This window comes from Sitodiplosis mosellana, unplaced genomic scaffold, assembly GCF_009176505.1.
Source record: "Sitodiplosis mosellana isolate CC-2019 unplaced genomic scaffold, AAFC_SMos_1.0 Smas_scaffold_1, whole genome shotgun sequence".
NCBI lineage: Eukaryota > Metazoa > Arthropoda > Insecta > Diptera > Cecidomyiidae > Sitodiplosis > Sitodiplosis mosellana.
The window spans coordinates 598,605-615,853 of record NW_022595244.1 but is presented as its reverse complement, the minus strand read 5'-3'; positions in this window follow the sequence as shown (position 1 = coordinate 615,853).

Genomic DNA, 17,249 nt, shown 5'->3' with positions numbered 1-17,249 from the left:
GTTCGGTTCTGTGTTGTCCATTTATGTTTCATGCACATTTTGCATGGGATGTGGTGTTCATTTTTGTTTTGTCCATTGATACGTATCGTTAAACTTTACTACGTTCAAGTTCATTGGTGCATCGCATTTTCGCAAATAAACCATCTTTGCACACAACCGAAGCAAGCACACAAAATTCATACGAGAAGAACAAACTCCGATCGATTGTTTAATCTCTAGAACATGAAATGACATCAACGGAACACTGATAGGCAAAAAACAGAGACACGAACATAAAGTTTGCCCATAATATTTGCACAACATTTTCGGCGAGACTTGGATAAACGAACGTAATTTGACTTTGGTGAAAAATTAAAAATTCCATTTGGTCCAAAGGAAAACCGACTAAACGAAACGAAAAACAAAAGATTTAACTTTATTGCAAGTTTGTAAATGATCCACATTTAATTGGAAATATATAATTCAAAGGCCATCTCAGTTTATCTCTCACAAAACACACTACCGTTCTCTATCATTCTGATATCCATAAACTAGCTTAGTAAGATTGCCATGATTTTTATTTTATGCTAGATGAAGATGTTGTGCTTGATTGCATGCTTATGACGAAGAAAGAGCGTACGCTCTGACTTGCCAAAAGACAAATAGGTGCAATTTATAGTGCTTGCATTGAGCAGTCGTTGCGCCAAAAAAGTTTTACGTTATTTTTTGTTTCTTTCATTCTTCTTCTCTGGAATCGTTTACATAAAAGCCAGCAGCACTTACAGAATTGTCAGTCAAGTTGTCGGGAGCGAAAAAATCTGACTAATGCTGTAAAATATATAAATAAACAATGACAACACAACGGTTTCAACAAACGAACGGAGCTGAATGCGACGAGAACGAGAGAGAGAGAGCGTGTGTGTGTGTGAGCGAAGAAAAAAATACATCACGTGTCAAAGCAGCCACAAAATTTATATGCTTCATTAAACGAGTGACAACATTCACGAATATAAACGTACTAAAAATAAAATCCCCTTTTTCGTGTTTTTTCTTCCTTTCATTTGGTTTGTATAGATCGTGAATGATAATTTGTTGTGTAGCGTCGTCGTCGCCGTCGTCATCGGCGGCGGCGATGTCGCATCGGAAAAACTATGGGGCAACATTGTTCGGCGATATGAAATCCAACCGTCGCACCAATCCCAATCCGAACGGATGATACGGAGCATTTACAATGCAAGAACTGTCCGAAAAAACATCATAATGACATGTGATATGACATGGTGCTATTATAACTGCCGTCTGCCGAAATTCTAAAAGGATCCGACACGGCTACAACAAAACTAATGTTTCGGCACCCGGAAAACTTGATGAAAATAATTAAAAGTTGTTGATTCATCGGGGAGCGAATAATTTGGATTTGTAGAATGTAGATTAGGGCGGGTCGATTTTTTTTTCGACAATTTCCCTATGATTTCCGTATTCTATGGGTTATTTCAAGAAAATTTGCCCAAGGAACCATACCTCTATCGTTAAAATCGAGTCCCCTACTTTTTGTAGGTAGATTTTTTTCCAAAATTGACGTTCGTAAGAAATGTTACCTACACGTTCACATCCATAACTCAAAAACTATCGATCGGATCTAATCGCCAGTAGGCGCGTTGGAAAGGTGAGCTCATTCTGATCAATTTACAAAACAAAACCTCCAACATTGGTCCTACGGTTCAAAAGTTACGGGCATTTTTGTCCAAATTTTGAACCATTTTTCCATTTTTTTCATGATTTTTTCATCGACTTTTCATAACTCCCGCAGTATACAATTTTTTGATTCACCGTTTTCAACAATTTATATTCAAAGAAAAACTGAACAACTTTCCTGATCATATCAGCCTGAAAAAATCACATTCAACTCACTTTATTGGCTTAAAACCACTTTTCGCTACAAATTGATATTTTAGAACATTTTCGATGCCACATAACTCTTCAACTGCTTGAAATAGAGCAACGCCACCTGAAGCAAGTTTTTAGTACTCCTCAAGAACTTTGCATATCGAGTACTAAAAGTACTAAAAAAGTACTAAAAATGTACTAAAATCGTCTAATAGTTCAGGTGATGTTTTAGCACACTTTTCAGTACTAAATAGTACTAAAATCGACAGAATTCAACTGCTATAGACTCTATTGAACGTAACTAGCTGAAATATTGGTATTTTATTCAAGATTTATCTCCAAATGTCTCATTAATTATATGCATTCATGGAATCCCTATTTAGTGTATATTTGTTTGATTAAATTACAAATGTTCAAGCAAATAACGTTTAATGGAGTCTATAGCAGTTGAATTCTGTCGATTTTAGTACTATTTAGTACCGAAAAGTGTGCTAAAACATCACCTGAACTATTAGACGATTTTAGTACATTTTTAGTACTTTTTTAGTACTTTTAGTACTCGATATGCAAAGTTCTTGAGGAGTACTAAAAACTTGCTTCAGGTGGCGTTGCTCTATTTCAAGCAGTTGAAGAGTTATGTGGCATCGAAAATGTTCTAAAATATCAATTTGTAGCGAAAAGTGGTTTTAAGCCAATAAAGTGAGTTGAATGTGATTTTTTCAGGCTGATATGATCAGGAAAGTTGTTCAGTTTTTCTTTGAATATAAATTGTTGAAAACGGTGAATCAAAAAATTGTATACTGCGGGAGTTATGAAAAGTCGATGAAAAAATCATGAAAAAAATGGAAAAATGGTTCAAAATTTGGACAAAAATGCCCGTAACTTTTGAACCGTAGGACCAATGTTGGAGGTTTTGTTTTGTAAATTGATCAGAATGAGCTCACCTTTCCAACGCGCCTACTGGCGATTAGATCCGATCGATAGTTTTTGAGTTATGGATGTGAACGTGTAGGTAACATTTCTTACGAACGTCAATTTTGGAAAAAAATCTACCTACAAAAAGTAGGGGACTCGATTTTAACGATAGAGGTATGGTTCCTTGGGCAAATTTTCTTGAAATAACCCATAGAATACGGAAATCATAGGGAAATTGTCGAATTTTTTCACTCCCTACAAATCGACCCGCCCTAATGTAGATATAATTAAAACTATAACTGTCGTCAATTTTAACTTTCCTATAATCAAATTATACGTATATATCATTTTCGGAGTATTTAATTTTTGGCTCTTATCTTCACCTTCATCGCTTAAGCTGAAAAAGCCTTAACATATACGTTTCGAAAATAGATTGAAATGTGGCAATGAACTTCCGCATTCGAGCCATGTATTCTTTTCCAGCAACAGTGTGTGTGTGCCATAACTTTACCTTTTTGCCAGTGGGCAATTGTGACATGCGACAGAAACGACGATGATGACTGCTTCACTGACCGACCGTTCGTTCGTTGTTGCACAGACTGCTTTGATTATTTTCAATATTAGAGGCATTTTCGGCTCGCCTGAATTGGAAGATGGATAATGTGTCAACAATTAACAATATTTTTCCCCGGAATTTCATCTAGAAATAGCTTTCACTCACACAACCAGATCCATATGTCTTGATTTCGCAGTGGCATTGATATGCCGTACGTTTTATTTGAAATTTATTTGATTTTTTATTTGATCCAATTTTCACACTGCTGAAATATTTGCCTCCACTATATTGCCACCTCGTTGATATATCCACATTCACATTCTTCGGCGAATATTTTTTTTCTCGCTTTAATCCAACAGTTGGGAAATTTTATTTGAATTGCTTTCGATGTATATATACATATATGTTTGTTCGGGTTGATAGAGAGAGAGGGAGAGAGAAAGAATGAGCGAGCAAAATCAATCGAATTCCGAAAGTGCCTATGGAACATGTTTCAAATAAATGAAGGAAACGAAGGGTTGAAAGGTCTCCGAACCAATTCGAACAAAATGACTTATGACTTGAGAATCATAACGCCTATCACAACGACTATAATCGATTTATGATTTTCGTATTTTCCTAAATATAAATGCCTTTTTGGTTGGGCCAGAGAGGGGAAGCGAAATGTTGTTCTAGTCATAAACCGCACTGAAAAAAAACGAACACATGTTCCTTTTGAAATTAAAGCGTAAAGTGGTATTAACCTTCGATTTGTGAACTAATCGCTTTCGAGCACAATGACAAATCATCAATATTCAATTCGGATTTGAATGTGAAGCGGCAGAAAAACACATTTGCCTTTGTCGCAATTTTCAGCGATTCATGTTCCACGCGATATGTTCACATTCAATTTCAACAACAATGGTGTCTGATATGAAGTCTAGACATTGCTTTAAACAGTTTTTTTTCTGCTGTTCGTGCACCAGCGGCGCGTTTCGAGTACCAAACATTTTTCCAATTGTTTAATATTGAAATTTTTTAAATGATGCACACATTTTTTAATGGGAATTTCAATTTTTGTGGTGAAAGTTTTACAAAAACCGATTTTATGATGCAGAAAAGTTTGTTGATTGTGTCGCGGTTTTTGTTTGTTAATAAACTAAAATCGTATACGGAGTGTTGTGTTTTCTCTTTTTCTTTGTCCAACCCACTATAAAATGAAGCTGCATAGTTTCGAGACTGAATTTTCAATTAAAAACTTAGGTGAGAGAAAAAGATGGCCATTGAACGTGAGAGAGAAATACGAAACAGAAAAAATATTACTGGACGAAGTGAAAAATAAGTGGTGAAAGAGAAATAAAAGTCTGCGCTTGTTAAAACAAATGATGATGAATCATGAGGCTGATGACAGATTTGAAAAACACACATTTTTCTCGCATTCTATTTATGGTATATATTTCAAAACACATTTAATGCAACACGCATTGCTGTGTGTGTACGACTCTCGGCTGAACTTTTAATTGAAAACTAAATAAGTTTTTCTGTTCAGTTTCCATTTTGCCATTTTGGTTTTTTTTTCCTCTGTTTTACTTGTGTGTCGTCCATTTCAATGCGAAAGGTTTTCTTTTGTTCGGTAATAGCATTCGTACTGCACACTGGCACCAACCGTAATGTTCAGACCGAATAATTGTAGAAGTAGTTCATTTCCGTTTGGATGAAATGTGCTTGGTCGGTCAAAAAATTATGTTATGCGAAACAAATTTTTGACGCCGCAAACATGATAACTGCATTGTCATACATTTTTGATTTGTGGTTGTAAAAGGCGAAAACGTGAGTCAGTTTAGTTGACACACACACACACACATGAATATACATCGCCGTACATAGAGTGTAGTATTCAAAATACAATTGCGCGTTTTGACCGACTTGTTCATGCCACTGCCACTCTCTTCGCTTAGTTTTTTTTCATCTCCAAAATGCTTGGCAATGCTTATGCAATTTTTTATTTAATCAAACGTTTCCTGTTCCTTCGAACACGAACCGATTCACAGGACTCTCGTTTCGAGTGTATTTCATGAAATGTTGACATCCAACATTTTGCACGTTCATAATCAATTGCCTCAACATGTGCTATTTATAGCAAAACCCATTGCTAGCGAAAAAGATGCCCAAAATTCCAAAGAGAGCGAAGAAGAACCCCAACACAGAGAGAAGAAAGTATCCAATGGTTTTATTTCATACTGAAGACCCGAACTTGGATTCGCTCCTTAATTTTTGAGCTTGAGAAATATCGAGAGCCAAAGACGGTCAATTTATATTTCATGCACGAGAGCCAAGTAGAACAAATATCGTTTAACCAGCATTTTTTTTTTCGGCTGCTCGTTTCGTTTGAATCCATGGGAATGCAGATGCTTATGTTATGCGCTCTCACCTCATTCACGTTCAACGCGTACCAACATCGACGATGATGACGACGACGACGACGACAACCAGCAACGAAAAAAATGGTATGAAAAAATCAAGACACACTCACACACACACACTACACTCCCGGTAATCAAATTGACATTTAGCTATTTCCAGCAAAACTTTCTCCCATTTTAACACATTTCGTTTTTTTTGCTCTTCTCTTCTCTTTCACAAAAGGATTGCTGAACACCATAAACATTGATTCCGATGTAGTGCACGCTCATTGAACACGATGTTCACACTCCACACGACCAAAATGCGCCCCAACATACTTATCGACGTCTTGGATTTTGCCGATCAGTAGTGCATCGAACGTAACGAATTGAGAGTATATTATATACGAAAGATTGAAATTGAAGCACTTTTTTCTTTCTCTCACTCACTTTGTCCGTCGCTCGTGCTACTGTTTCCGTTGTGTATAATAATTTCATGTCGTCTAGATATTGCGCATTCCAAATTCATCGCCTGAAATCGTAGCATACGCGTCTGAAAGAATCAGCACACAGCAAACAGAAGAAAAAAAAAACAATCCGAACCTGGGCTGCATTTCGGTTGCACTGGTCCCGAGTAGCGATATTTGATTGAGATAAAACTATTTCGTTTCATCTTGCAGCAATTCCGTTTGAATAGAAAACCACTTCCTTCGTCTTGACACTCCGAGCAATGCTAATATTTTCAACCATTTTTTTCCACTTCTTCTTCTTCTTTCGATCCTCAGTCGAATCAAATTTATTTGTCATTTCGTCGCTAACTGAAAATAAAAACGAAACTAACCCGTTTTCAATGGTGTACGAGTAGAATATCTTGCGATGCAGCGTTCGCATTTGGATTCTCTTGTACCACAGAATCAATATAAATTTCACTTATGGAATCGTATCAAATTTTCAGCAGCGACACCAATTCATACACAGCAAAATGGAAAAATAGTTACTTTGTCAAGTGTGCCTTTGTCGAGTACAAAACCCGTTTGGCGCACGGTAAATATTATCATCAACACAAATAAAATGCTACACATTGCATCATAACGTTTGAGACTTCGTTCAGCGCAAATATGTGTTGCACCGCTAAACACGTTCCGTTCATGTGACATCAGTCTCTCTCTGGTCTGCTTCAAAATGCAGGGAAAAAAACTCGAGCGAACAGCTTTTTGATGTGCTGCTAGAAGCAGTAGCAGTATCAGAACCGCCAATGCCATCATCTCGCTTGCATATTCCGAACCAATATGCGACAAATATTACACGTATAGGTACATATTTTTGTTGAAAATAATAACATTGAGCAACGGCAAAAATAAATCCGAACATTACACACTTGAAAATATATATCAACGTTCTTATGACCTGTCTCGCGCTGAATGCTTCTCTCTCTTTTTTTCCTGTTCCTGTGACGCGACAAAGTGAAAACTCTGAATAAAATAACAGCGTTCAGCTCGTATATTGAAGCGTTGATCTTTTCATTGGGTTCATATGGTGTAGATTTTTTCCACGACGAGTCTCATTCTGATGCCGACATCCTTTACATCGCTTTTGCTCTTTTCGCTATTTTCTCCACTCACCGTTTACACGGGGCAAGTGAACCACCATAACTGTATACTTGCCTTTGAAACGATGTGTGAGCGCCGTATTCTACCATCAATGATAGAGGTTTCAAAAATACCGCTTATCAATTGCCATACGTATCATTAAATCACGAGTCAAGCGCAAAAATAAGCACCGCTTTTTACTCGACAGACCGGGATAATGTGTCATCTCAACACAACACCTCATCTTATGAAGATTTGTATGACCACTCGCACTTAATAGCCATACAATTAATAAAGCAGCCAGAGGGGAAGACCGACAGAGAGACAAGAGAGACTCAATTTCGTTCATCCACAATAATTTGCTCCTTGGTTGCCGCCGGAGCCTTTGCCGAAGACACTACACAGAAAATTTACAATTAAAATAAATCAAACGGAGCGTGTAATCGTTAGGGAGAAAATCACTTTGCGTGGAGAAAATTGAATGTACAGCGAGGAAGAAAAAATATCAAGCATAATTTGTATCTGACAGCTGGACAACCGTTGCATAGCAAAGTGTATGTGGTTGTGGGTAGCGTTGCGATACGTTGTGGATTAAGTTGTGCAAGCAGTAGATTTTCAAAGAAATTAAATCAATCGCCAATCTTGATCAATGCTCGTTCCATGGTTATTGTCAGATTTCCAAGGTGTCATAGCCGGAAATGCGAAAAGGGTTCTTCGTTACAAAAGACCCCATCTGGCTTCCTAATTACATAAACCATTTTATTATCATGGGATCAAGTCTGTACATAATCTTTTGAACGATTTTACACTTTGCAATAAAAACGGTTGGCCTATTTGTCATGCGACGATGACGTCGGCAACGGCAACGTTTATGTGATTTTTCCTTGTCTCTTCGTTGAACTGAGTAATTTTATGATTACACTGACTCATATATGTACGGTGCGGTGCGATGTGGTGCACGCGTTCAACCGTCACTGCATGTGTGTGGTGTTTATGAGCGTGAGATTGTCGTGTCAATCAATTCGTGTGTGTGTTTTTTTTTATTTCCGCTTCATTTGTTCTATTAGATGCCCTCTCTCTCTCTCTCTCTGGATTTATCATCTTTTGGGGAGGGTGAAACAAATCGCTATGAATCAAAACAATTCTGGAAAATTGTTGAGAAAAGCACAGCCAATATTTTATCGTGGATATTTTGTTTAGCTCAGCAAATCGTTGAACCGTTTTTTTCCTCTTATTATCGCTGACTCTTTGGCATGTTTACAAGAACGCGTTGCTTGATCAACGAAGATTAAGACGTAAATCAATTATGAAAACGTGTAGATAATTTGGGCCGTAATCGATGTCCAAATTACTCATCGCACCAAAGCGAGTGTATCTCCGGTTGCTGTCGAGAGAATTTTCGATGGTAGAAAATCAAAAGGTAATATGATTTGGCCGTTCGAAAATAGCTTCGCTGCTGTCAGCTATTAAGTTACATACATACCGAAAAATGGCCGTACTACACCGTTTCGATATGGATAAAGTGTCAAATCAATTTAAATCACATGAATGACCGAACTTTGTGATTTTTGAAATGACGAACGGTGTGCGTCAAAGTCGACAAGAAGCAATGTTTAATGTCAATACCAGATTGTTTTCAACAAAATGGACGTGAAAAACGGCAACGTTAAGCGAATGTGAAGGAAAATGTGTTTTTCTTCCGTCTGTTCTCAAACACATGGCTCATTAATAGCCAACATCAAACGCAATGCGAGCAAAACAAATGAAATCACATTTTCTGTGTGTGTTCTTCTCCAATGACCTGATAAATTGTATTTTCAATTTGAGTCATTTTGTTGTGTGTTTTCCTTTTTCATTTCATTTTTTTTTCGGTTCGTGTTGCTTTATGTTGATTTTGTAGTCTTCTGTTTTGTTCGTATAGTAATAGTGAGCAGAATTTCTAAGTGATTTATAACTGTTTGGCCTTTTCCATGTTTGTATGCTTATAATAATCAACGTGCCGCGCTTCCAAAACACAGATGGATTAATATGTGTGGCAGTTGTTACAATGCATCTTCATTAACGCACGACTCGCACACTTGTGTTTGTTGCTCTCCATTCACTTGTTGTGACAATATTTTATGTGACAAGAGCCGAGAGAGAGAAAGAGAAAAACGAAAAATTAGAGACACTTCCAAGAATACCGTTTGCCGACAGTCAAATTAAAGAGACCCATTATACAGTCGGATGAGTTTGTGTTGCCAAGTACCGACGATTAAAATGTAGTTAAGCGGCTGGTTGTCGCATACATGCACACAAGGACTTGTAATGTTGAGGATGAAAAGTTGATGGCTGATGGCTATGTGGTCTTTTGATGTGCACGAGAAATAATTGCAATGACAGTGAGCATAAAGTGTCAACAAGTATTTCCATTGTTTGCATTTTCTATATCGCACGCACACGCGCGCGTTAGCCTAGATGCATACACCAAAATATTGCGCTCTCCATTTTTATGTGGATGGTGAGCTTAACTCCGGCTAAAAGTGACACATGCAGCATTTTTCGCTTTGAATTGTTGTCGTAAAAATTAAAATTCATTATGTTTTGTGTATTCATTTTGATGTCGAAGCATTTTTGAAGCAACAATTCCATCCAATTCTGTTGTTTGGTTTTGTTTCAATTTACGAAGTGTGGCCAAAAAGGAGGAAAGTCGAATGTGTTTGCGAATTTCATTCAATGGAGAGAGAGAAAAAAGTGTGTAAGAGCCAGCTACGTCCATTTGTTTGATAACAAAATCAACCAAAACAAGCGAAAAATCGAAATGGTCAAGTTGTTCCTGAACTTGTTTTTTTTTCATTCAAAAGAGGAAACCGAAACGAAAATATATTTTTAAAAAATCTCGAGCGAGAGAATGAGATGAAAGAACAAAAGGAGTACGTTTATCATCAGCAGAAGCCTGCAAGCAACCTGTGTGCAGAACATAAGCACATTGTCACATCGCTTTGTTAACGAGAAGGCGAAAAAAAAATATCGGCCATTTTCAGTTGCTTTCTCTCTGTCTCTCACATGACAATCTGAATATACTGTCAGAAAAGGCCGATAGGTATCAGCCGTTATGTAGAACATCAGAAATACTGACACACACACACACACACACACACACACACATATTCACACTCGAAAGAGAGAGTGCAGAAAAAATGTGGCCGAGATGAAAATGTACAAAATATCAATGGCACGGGCAACCAGATGGGGATATGGATGTGTTTGTGTTGTCTTTGTGCCGTCAGAAAAAAAAACTCAGAATGGAGTTGAGAATGAAAATTTATGTCGACAGCCAAGTACATATGCATTGTGAAGGATCATTTTTATTTCAAAACGGTGCATGAAGTTTTTGCACCGTGTCCTTTTTGTCCGCCTCACTGTATATTCGTGCATTACTTTTGTAGCCTGCTGCGTTCGTCCGTCCGTTCGTTTGGTCGGTTATGTATGTTCGATGTTCACTTTGTTAGCGCTCTTCCGCTGTTGACGCTTGTGATATTTTTAGTCACACTATTCTCGTTTTTTCTCATCCAGAAAGTTTGTCTCCAGCGTCTCGCTTCTATCACTCCAATTTCCTTTCAATCCCCGAAATATGTATGAAAAAAAAAATCTCATTTATACCGCCTTTCCGTGCGATCTCCAGTGACTCACATCAAATTGACTATTTCGTTCTGATTATTCAATCGGTCGATTTTCGGTCAATCAAACCATTTTTTCTGTCGCTTCTCGCTCCGAAAGAGTCTGTCAACTTTTCGATCGAAACTCTATGTGCGTCATAACTTTTCTATCAAAATATCGATTTGGCTTCGAGATACCTTGAGAGTGTGCAAAATCTCATCTTGTTTTAGTCTCTGACGATTTCGATGCCGAATAAAGGTAAATGTGATAAGGACGCCCCGATACGTATGAACATTCGATGCATTGCCCTGGACTTCCTCTATGATTCACCTGTCTAGTGTGAATGTGCTCATCTAAGCACATTCTCATCATGTTTGCCTAATGGTCACTTTCAACTTTTAAAATTCAAAGTCCCACTTGTGAAAAATGGTGGTGCTCATAAGCTCCGGTTGACAGTCTATCCAATTTATTGTTGTCCAACCACAACTGAAATTATGTAATAATAATAATGAAACGTAAAACAAATAAAACGATCGCACGCCAAACATACCAAAACCACCCAAATGACATTCATTTTTTATGTTATTTCCGATTTCATTTCTCGCTCATCAAATACAAAAACCAAATATTGAAACAAAACCGACGGGCCAGAAAAAACAATTCTAAATATTCAATTAAAATCGTATACCGTTTGAGGCTTATGAGTGAGTGAGAAAGAGAGAGACAGCGAGTGGCTAATGTCCGGTTCATTTTAGTAATTTTCAATCAAAACTGTGTTTCACAAAAATGAAAATTAAAATGCATGGAAGATAAACGAAAACAATAAATTACATTCAGCAAAGTTCATTTTTGCGTTGGGCGTTTTAGTGTAGCGCTCGTCGTTCATTGCGTTGGCGCGGAGCAAAGTATGTTTTTCGCTGCTCGTAAGACCGAATACAATTTAAATGGGGAAAAAAATGTAGTCTGCGCATTCTTAAATTATTCATTCAAATATTTAAAAGCGTATGCGACTTGAAACGGTGCAATGTTCATTTGGTGCGTGTGCGTTTTTTGTTGTTATTTTTAATTTCCAGCAGCAAAAAAAAACAGAGCAACCAACATTCAATGCCAAACACAAGCAACGCAAAGGAAAGTCAAATAAATTCTTCGAAAAATGTACAAATTCTAAATATGACATAATGGTATTGTTTCTCTTATGAGCGGCGGCAACATTGACGGTTGGTTGTTTGTTCGTGTGCATGGCGATACACAGGCTCCTTTTTTTCTCCGTTCGGAAGTTTTTGGTTTGTGTTTGATTTTAAAACTGCAAATTTAGTCACTCGTTCTGTGGGATTTGAGCTTTATCCGCGAATCAGCATCAGCAGCACATTTGGTAGTTGAGGCTTATGCTTACAGCCATTACATTCTAATTTTTCAACGATTCCATCGTCATTTATCGCTTGGTGGTTATTACATTTCATGTACACGCGAGCTATATATGCGCGCGTGTGTTGTGCAGGTGCCTATCAAAATTGAATGAGACTTTGATGATGAACCCACTGTTTGTGTGTATGGATGTGCTTGCCAACGAACGAATGAAGGAAACAAAAAAACCGAGAGAATAAAAACATAGCATCACATGAAAAATGAAAAAACCGTGTGCAAAATGGCAACGCGGCAACCGACGGTTAGACATGCAACCGTAGAGGTGCGCACAAAAATAGAGCGACACAAAACAACTTTAATCCGAAAATGCGGAAAACAATATGCGAAATTCGGTGATACTTAGGTTTTGGCAGCCAACGAAACATATGAGACGAGAGAGTGAGAGAAAATGGTGAACAAGAGACCAACACACGCAGCCAGCGAAAGAACGGGCAAGAGAAAGAGATTGAGAGAGAATGAGGGATAAAAACCGACACAAATCGCAAAACAAGATGAAAAATAATGGAAAATAATCAACAAACACAACATGTGTGTACGAGAGCAACGGTGTTCGAATTGTTGTGAATGCAAAGCCGTGCATGCACAATAAAACATGGTCGCCGTCGTACTCAAAGTCGTCATGAGCATACAGCACGAGAGAACGCGAATGGAATTTCGTGTAAGCAAATGGAGAGAATATGAGATAAAACAATGGCAAAATAATTGAACACACGAATTTTCAGAGCAATAAAAACCTGTAGACAACATACATATGGTAGACAACCAAGCAGAAGTAAGCGCAGACAAAACACGAAGAGTGAGAGACGACTAAAAAATTACTTGCAATCAAAACCGAAAATATAATGCCTTGCAATGATACAAACATGCGATTTGATATCGCTGCTGTTCTTTTTCCGGGTTTTATTTTCGGCTCTTTTTTTTCCCAACGCCTAACAAAAGCCAGCCTCAGCGTAGAGATCGCAGCATCCCCGTACAAAAATATTAAAATATTTATCTTATACATTTTGAATGAAAGTAGTAAATGAATATAAATAAATTGCAATGCCATCGGATTATCATATTGCGTTGTGTGTGTGTGCGTGTGTATGTGTGTCTTTCTGCAGACACTACCCATGTGCCCGTGGTAGAAGATCTGGATGTATTGATGAAATCGCTAACGCGCTCACTGTGATATGAGCGCATCGCGTGCACGATTCGGAAATTTTTTAATAAACACGCAGCAGTAATGCGGCGAAAAGAAATCATCGAAACGATACAAATGTCGAGTGGTTTTGTGATCCAGAAATAGTTTGCGATGTTTGTTGCAGTCCTGAAGCGAGAGCAAGAGAGAGAAAAAGTATGAGAGACGGTTCGAATGGAATGGTAAAGGGTGAAACGTGTATGTCGATACTGTGGGACCGCAAAAACCAAAGTAAATGGTCTTTGGAATTGTGTCAGTTTGCAGTATGGCATACAAGAAAAAAAGCACAAACAAATCGGTGAAACCACCGTCATCACTATGGCACGATTTTCGGGCGAAGGATGTGTGCAAGTGAGAGCGAGTAAGCGAAAGAGAGAAAGAGTAACCGTCAAAAAAAGAAACCGGAGGAAATTGTAACGGCTGACGCTTTCGCGATGTGTATGCTACGTGTCCATGCTCATTGCCATCACCTCACACTTCAGCATACCCCAACCCATGAATCGCTTTTACGCGAATTTGTTATTATGAGCTTTGCTTTGAGATTTTCGCTCGTTCGCTCTCTCTCGTTCGATGTTGCTGACGTTTGTTTGTTATTTTGGATGTATTTACAGCATAGAGTCCTTCCATGTTTTAATAACATGTGCTTAGTGCCACAATTTTTCTTTGGCTGCTTGCTGTTTGTTTGTACATCATTTTTTCCCCTTTTATTCCTTTCGTTAGCTGCAATTCGCATGTTTTCGTGCAACAGTATTTGATTTCATGGGAATGAATTTCTGTTCCATTTCAGATTGTCATTAAATCTACATTTTTTTCTCTCTCGTTTTTTTCACTGCCTTTTTACGGCTGATATTTTTGAAAAAAAAAAATAATTTTTTTTGCAACATTTTCATTTTCTTCAATTTTCAATTCACAACACTAATGAAGCCGCCGTCGACGTCGTCGTCATCGTCATCAACATTGCCCAGCGTCCTGTCGTCGATATCATTACATCGGTTTTGCTGAAAAGTGTTGCAAAGATAAATGCTTCGCGCTGTAGCATATTTGGACCACAAACGTGCAAAATCTCAAACGGAATTGCTAACGGTGCACAGGCCAAGACACAGATTGTTCTCGAAGTGAACGAAGTAGAAAAATAAAATAAAATAAAGCGTCGAATAGAATATTTATGAAGACTGGAGGGAGAATGAGTCGAGAAAAATATTGGAAATCTGGTGCACACCAATGGTGAGTGGTGTGGGCCAAACCCAAGCCAAGGCGAACCAAAAAAAAATACCAAGGCATCAAACCGAATCGTAAGCGTCCACTTCGTTTGTGATATAAATCATAAACAAATGTTGCGCGCTCACAATTTCAATTTGGAGCAGGTTTCTTGGTTGCTACCGCTGCTGCTTGCTACTTAAAAATCAAGGCGAATGGCTCGAAAAATAAAATTTCCAAACGATAAGTAAAAAAAGAAGAAGAAAAAGAAAAACACACACAGTCGAACGGAATGAAAAACTATTTTCTCAAGTGAAAGAGCACACGAAAAGAAAACAAACAAATTCCAATGCGCCTCAAAGTGCACATCCAATGGCATATTCGAAACAGGAAACGAAGTAGAAGTCAACCGATTGAAAAAGAACGGCTCAGCAAGACCGCACAGAGAAGAAAGAAGGAAGAAGAAGTAAAAACCAACCAAAAATTGTCGCTTTCGAATACGAGCGGCATAACAAAACACATGGTCACGTTTTATTTTCAATATTGTGATTGTTATTATGGTGATGAAGGTACGGATTGATACGATAAAAGTAGTATGTTCATATGAGTATACAGTTACAATATGTATTTTCTCTCCAATTTGATTCGTTTTCACTTGCCTGTTTTTCCTCGTGAGTTGGTGTGCGGTGCGCGCAGAGAGTAAAGGTGTTGTTTATTTTCAGATTGTTGTTGTTGTTCGTTTGCACCATAGAAGGCCGGAGGCGGTATATGTCTCTTTGTCATCGTAGCAATACATATTTTTTTCTTTCCTTTTCAAACGCAAGTCCTTTTTTCACGTGGCTTTTTGTGTGCCTTTCGTTCGCTTTTCTCTTCTGGCCCCTTGTCTCCTTATTGATTTTAAATGATTATTGTATTCAGTATTTATTTTAATTTTTTTTCTCTTCTTTTCGGCAGCATTTCCTTTTCACTGGCAATATTAAATGGAGACAAATAAGCCACCAGCATGGTTTGCGTGTATTTCAAGCTCTGTTTCGATTTTATTTACGTTGGTAGACATCGTCGATTTCATCGGTGGCCTTTCGTGTGAATGTGTATCGTGTGCATTGTAAACAGTTCCCAATGGAAGGTTATCCCTTTTTATGTTCGACTTGAAAGAAATCCGCATTCGTTATCGTTTTTTTTTCTATTTAAAAGCGTCACCTATCTCATTATCGCTGGCCTTGTCATCGTTTTTGTATGTGTGTGTTACCAATTGCCGAAAATCGCTCTGAAATCACAACAATAATAACGAAGAGAAAAAGAAAATCGAGGATAGCAAATCAAAGTCACCTTTAATCAAACATTGAACATTCTCTCTTTGTCTGTGTTTCCGTGTTTTTCATTCGTAATTTTGAATGCTCCATTGGATCATGTAATGAAAACAGGCCAAACACCTAACGGGTATTTACAAATCGGCCGATTTTTCACATCAATGAAATCATCACCAACCGGTCGATTTCATATTGTTTTTACTTCAGTTAATTTTTTCTCATTTATTCACGCCATTTTTATTGGCAATAAATTATTGAAAACCAAATTATTTTTATTAAATTTTGATATCAACAAAATTACAATGGACAATCGAATGTTTTCAAACCATTGATGTGGTCTCATCAAAATGTTTTCATTTTTCCAAAGTTTATCAATTCAACCACCTCAATTACCCTATGCATAATACATGCCCAGCACACCGTGGCGCTAGACTTTTATTTTCCCACACGACAGCATGGCACTGTAATCACAGATTGACGAAAATTGTCCATGAAAAATTGATGTGCAGATGGAAAAACCAACAACAACGTGGGAAAATAGTGAAATGTCTCATATTGAATTGAGCTGTCAACGTTTTTCCTCCACTTTTGACATTCACTCCATCAATTACAAACGGCCGTTTAATCAAACATTAGTTCATTAGATAGCAACCGATTGATATCGACGGAAGAACTAAAAACGTACTCATCGCCTAATTATCTTTCGGTATACATGGCGATTATGTTTTGTTATACTTTCAAATGGACATTGTTAAACTGCCTGGCTCAAAGGCATTTTTTGTGGTGTCAAGAGTTATTCGGTATCAAGATGGAGACTAAAGTGTATTTACGCTTATGCCTACAGTTTAATCTGTGGAATTATCTTTTAATTAAAGTCGCAATGTCTTTGTGAAATTGTTTGAATTAATTAATTCTCCGTTGGAATCGAATGGCTTTAGGAATGTCACTTCAAAATATTTCGCATTTCTTGGTATGTATCACATCGGAATAAACCATTTGATAGCAATGGAATAACGGGAATTGACTGAAATGTGCGGAGCAATGTTTTTGAAATCAGCTATTATAATTTACAACGGCACCATCGATGCAACTAATCCAGTTGAAATTTAAAACTGAAGTAAAATTCAAACCATACATCGAATTCCAGCTCCATTCTATTCGAATAGTCTTGACTTAGAATGATTTTGAATG